Raw genomic sequence first — 5,903 nt, 5'->3', positions numbered from 1 at the left:
TAAAGGGGAGAAATCAAGTTTCTCACTGGAATTAAAACAGAACAGGATAAGATCCAAATCAGATGCTACCAACAAAACTCTACTTCCATATGGATGTTCATCAAGCAGGTCTAGGCCCTGGGTGTCCATCTGTGCCAGGAATAAACCAGTAGAAGATTACTGGCCAGCCTCGGGAAGGAAACATAGATGGAGGGAAGGCAGACACGCGGGTTCAGAATTAGCTTCGGAAGAGCATTCCACAAGCAGAACCATATACACTAATATAACACCGTCCCCAAAATATGCATCTAAGAGGAAAAAAAAGCACAGATTAACAGTGTGGGTGATACACAACCATTTATGTGAAAAGAAGTACATGCACATCTCTGGATGGATACACAGAGCCAGGTAGCAGTGGGCATCTCTAGAGAGACAAACTGAAGAGGAAAAGTCAGCAATGGGGAGAAAGTATAATTTACCTCACTTCCTTTTTCTCTTACCATGTGATTGTAGGTTGTAATATAACGATCCAAATGCAGAAAAGATCCATGCATCCATATGTTAATAGTTTACAGATTCCTCGGTCAAGACAAACAGGCTGGCATTCCATCTTCTCTGGACAATTATTCCGAGAAGTCAATAAAACATCACCAAAGTCAACTTCACATTCTCCTGCTCAATCCTTTGCGGGATCCCTATCAGCAAGGAAGCCTTTTTCACATTAAAGATAATTTCCTCCAGCAAGCACATGAAAAGATGCTCCAGATCACTGGTCGTTAGGGAAATGCAAATCCAAACCACAATGAGATACCAGCTCACACCTGTTAGGATGGCCACCATCAATTAAACAAATTAACAAGTGTTGGCGACGCCCTGGAGAAATTGCAAACCCTGCGCACTGGTGGAGGGAATGTAAGATGGAGGAGCCGCTGTGGAAAATGATACGAAAGCTCTTCAGAAAGTTCAACCTGGAACTACCCTATGATCCAACATCCCATTCTGGATGTACATGTAAAAGGATTGAGAGCCGCCTGGCTGGTTTAGTTGGGTAGAATATGCAACTCTTGAAATTGGGGCTGTGAGTTCAAGTCCCGCACTGGGCATGGAGCCCAAATAAATAAATAAATAAATAAATTGCAAGCAGGGTCCTGATAAGATATTTGAACAGCCATATTCATAGCAGCATTAGTCACCATAATGGTTGCCAAAAAGTGGAAGCAACCCAAGTGTTCATCGATCGATGGGTAAAATGTGATGGGTGCCTACCATGGAATATTATTCAGCCTTCAAGGGGAGGAAATTCTGATATATACTGCTACATCTACGATATGGATGAACCTTGAGGGTATTAAGTGAAGTAAGCTGGCCACAAAGGGGTAAATACCACATGACTCCACTTATACGAAATACCCGGAGTAGTCAGACTCAGAAACAGAAAACAGACTGGTGGGTGCCAGGGGCTGAGGGAAGGGGGGAAATGGGAGGTGGTTGCTTAATGGGCATAGAGCTTCAGCTGTGCAAAATGAAACACTTCTGGTGATGGTTCGCACAACGATATGTTAAGAATATGTGAATATGCTTACGACGATTGAACTGTGCGCTTAAAAATGGTTAAGACGATAAATTTTACGTTAACGTGTATTTAACCGCAATGAAAAGTAAGTTAATAAAAATAAATTTCCTCCGTCTCATAAACGTCACCACATGTTATCTGACAGAGCCCCTTAGAAGTCACGTTGTATATAGTTAATGTTTACTCTCTATGTAATGTTTTAAATCATCATGAATACCGCATCATGTTTCACACTCCCTTTTTAAAACACATGCGCTTGCTCTGTGATTCTATGTTGTGTAGAGGTTTTGAAATGAGAAAAATATAGCGATAGCAAACATCCGTGGTTGCAGGGGTGGGGTTGGGGGTGGGGGGACAACTCTGGAGTGAAGCAGTTCTGTACCCTGACTGTAGTATGGTTATAGGGAGATATAGATCAGATTTCAATATCCACCCTCCCCCCCAAAAAAAAAATTAGCACATGGAAAACCTGAGGAAATCCAGGTCAGGCCTGTAGTTTATAATATTGCACCAATGTCAATGTCCTGGTTTTGATCACTAGGGTTATGTGAACTGTGGCTTTGGGGTAAAATGGGTGACAGGTACATGGGAACTCTACTGGTTTTGCAACTTGCATGTAAATCTGAAATTATTTTATAGTAAAAGGACTTTTTCAAAAATATGCACCCAATATTTGAAGAATTTGTGATACCATGTAGGTCTCTGGAGACAGAGCCCATTCTATAAGGTGTAAGTGGCCATTGACCTCTGTCTGCAGGACGTTCGTGCCCTCTGAGGTGCACTCGGGGAGAAATCAAGGCCTGCCGACACAGCATTCTTGGCGCCCCAGGTTCACGGCACTCTTGCATCCCCTTCCACCTACCAGGGCTTCTCCCTCAGACCACAGGGTCCTTCTCCCTCTTCAGTCTGAATCTCTTCATCATCGTCATCACCTAGAAGAGCTTATGGTCCCCCTTTGCAGCAGTAACCCCCGAGTGCCAGACATAGTGCCCAGCATCGTCTCATCCCGCCTAATCTTCACTGTCTCTGCTTTTTAGATGAGGAAACTGAGGCTTGGTGGGGGGGGGGGGGGGCAAGGGACTTGCCAAGGTCCCAAAGCCGGCCGTGGTTTGGATTCAAGGACAGGTCTGATGACACCCCCAGTTGGGTTCCCATGCCCCCCTACTGGCCACCTCAGCTGCCACCTGCAGGCTGGCATGTGGCAGCAGGTGCGAGACAAGCCGGTGGGGACAGGGCGCTAATTCAAGGCTGCCAGAGGAGCAGCTGTTCTCCGAATCCCGGCAGCCTGGGGCCATGCTGCTCTTATGTTCCCCGGCAGATAAAGTGATCCACTTAGGAGAAACTCTCTCCAGGCTGCGGGGCCATTAGCTCGCTGACTCCTGGAAAAACCATTTGGCCAGTGCTGACAGATATGGCCATTACACGGTCATTCAGCCTCTCTCGCTGCCCCATCCAGACCTTGGGAGAGGGAGGGGCCACGAGGCATGCAAAGCTCAGGGGAGGGTCCTTGAGATTCACTTCCTGGCCACCCGCTTCCTCTCTGCCCTTAGGCTGAATCTCGCCAGGCCCGAGTTGCTGCAGCAAAAGGCAGCTTCGGGCAGCATGATTTCAACGTGCTGCCAATGACCTCGTTCTCCTGAAAGTTGTTCACAAACTGCCTTCACATGTATCATTTCCCTTGACCCGCACACACCCTATGGAACTGAAATTAGGATTATTATCTCCACTATACAGATAAAGAAATTAGGCACAGAGAGGCTAGGCAGCTTGCGCAATGTCACACAGCCAATAGTGTCGCCTGCCCCACACTGCTATGACCCCACTGGGGTGTTACCTGTATGGGGAGCTCAGCCTCAAAGCAGAGTCTCCAGAGCCAGGGGTAGGGCAAGGGCCGTTCCTCTCTGCCAAGTGGAGGATGAGGCTGCCAGAGGACGTAGCCGTGACCCCTAGGAGCACCTGCCCCATTGGCACAGCCCAAGCAGCCCTTGACCCGGTGGGTCCCCAGCTTAGGTCAATTATCCCACACCTCCCACGCCCTCTGGATCCTTTGCTGAAGCTGGACGAATGCCCCAGGCAAGGCTTCACAGCCATTCTACAGCTGGCAAACCTCCTCTGCCCGCCAGCAGCACGGGCATCTCAGGATAGGGGTTGCCATGACATCTGGGGCACCCAGCTGATGCAGGCCAGAGTCCACAGCCACAGCCCCAGCACTGACCACGTGCCCGGGTCCCTGCCACAGTTCTGGAGCCCAGATGCACCCAGCAGAGTCCGGGGAACTAGCAGCAGGTGCCCAAGGCCTAAGGAAGATCACTAAAGCACAATAGCCCACCTCCTGCACAGAGCCAGGCTCGGAAAAGAAGGTGTTTTGCCCAGCAGGGGCCAACCTTCCAGCTCAGAAGCCTGAGAGCAGATGGCGGACAGCAGCGGGAACAGAAGGCTCAACACCGAGGCCCAGCCTCTGAAGCCCTATCCTACAGAATGTAAAGACCGTAGATGCTTCTAGGGTACCCAGACGATGCTACCCTCCACCAAGATGCCTTGCTTTGTTTTGAGGCAGCTCAGAAAAAGGTGGTTTAAAAGTCCACGTCCAGGCAAGAGGCAGCCCCTTCCTGGTGGGTTTAGGGATAGATTCTGGATGTTGCTGTAGGACCGAGGGAGCATCTGGGCCTGGCTTGGCCAGGAGAACAGCTCAAGCTAGGGGACAGGATGTAGCCGTTTCTCTTAAACACAAAGACTGGAGATCCCTTGGGCCTGCCAGCCAGGCCTCAGCTCACTATCCACCTCGGACAGCACTGAGTGGTGCTAGGGCCCCGGGAGGTCCAGATTCAGAGTCCAGAGCTTTGTTGTCATTGTGAGGGGGGTTTAGACATGGTCAGGCATCTGGGGATGGCTCAAGAGGACACCTGGAGTGTTCCACAGCCCTGGCATCCACTCATAACCAGGATGCTTGGCCAAGTCCTGGAAGGAAAATCACCACACATTGAGTTCTCTGAAGCCTGGCTGTGTCCAAGACTGGCCCAGAAATGGAGCTGTGTTATCATTTGTTAAGTGAATATTGTACGTCTCTGAGAGCCTCTGTCTCGTCCTTGGGTTTAACCTGCCTCCCCTGGGCTTGTTTCTGCCACACCGGTGTGCTTCTGTCCCTCCAGTGTGGTCTCCCAGGAGTGGGCATAGCTCGGATCACATAGCCCATGTCTGAGAATGGTGTCTCCTTCCCAGGGCGTGGCTGGGCAGCCACAATTAGCCACACCTGATAGGGCCTGGGGTGGATGCCTGGCCCAAGCCGGGTCAAGCCGAGTCATTCTCTCAGGAGTCTAGCAGGGGCTCCAAAACTACAGTGAACCTCTGCCTGGGGGCCGACCTGACTGAGTGTGATAAAGCAAAGAGGGCAGAGCTGCAGGGGGACAACAGAGAGAAGCAGAGAGGAGGGAGGGTCTGATGGGCCCTGGTCCTCAGTGCCTTTCCCACTAGAGTCCCAGGACTAGAGCCTCAGCCATCCTGAGCTACATGACATCCCCTGTATCCTTTCCACAAAGTCACTTTTTTTTTTAATGTTTATTTATTTTTGGGAGAGAGAGCGCGCATGCACAAGCCAGGGAGGGGCAGAGAGAGGGAAAGAAAGAATCCCAAGCAGGCTCTGTGCCATCAGCGCAGAGCCCGACGTGGGGCTCAATCCCACGAACCTCAAGATCATGACCTGAGCTGAAATCAAGAGTCAGATGCTTAACCGATTGAGCCACCCAGGTGCCCCCACAAAGTCACTTTTTGGCTTACACTGGCTTCAGTGGTTCCTATTACTTGCAACTGAAAGCCTTCACTAAGACATTCTCTTTTCCTCACCCCCGCCCCTACCCCCTATATCTGCCTTCCGGCACCACAGCCCCCCACACACCTGCCTTCTGGCGCCACAGCCTCCCACGCCAGAGCTCAGGACCCAAGACCCTGCTGGCGAGACGCCAGGCTCTCAGGCGTGCAGAGGGATTGGGGATGGCCACGCCCACCTCCTGAGCAAACTGTGTGGGCCGTGGGAGGGTAAGACCCCCAGGAGAAGGCATGTCCTCAGGCTCAGAGAGCCAACCCACCCTGTTTCCTTCTTGAGACCATGAGCTTTTTGCCTGAAAAAGCTCTTCCAGCCCTTGAGACGCGTAGGGCTTGGTGGAACAAGAGCTAGCATTTATACCGCACGTTCTAGCAAGTAATTCATGTAATCTTCAAAGAATGCTCTGGGGCTGGTGCCATTATCATCCCCATTTTACATACAGGAGAACCAAAGCACCGAGAGGTGAGGTGACTTGCCCCCAGCACGGAGCCAATGAGTGCTGGGATTTTGAGCAAGTAGAAAGAGGCGTAG

Source organism: Lynx canadensis, chromosome D2 (genome assembly GCF_007474595.2).
Source record: "Lynx canadensis isolate LIC74 chromosome D2, mLynCan4.pri.v2, whole genome shotgun sequence".
Lineage (NCBI taxonomy): Eukaryota > Metazoa > Chordata > Mammalia > Carnivora > Felidae > Lynx > Lynx canadensis.
Note: the sequence above shows the minus strand (reverse complement) of the source record.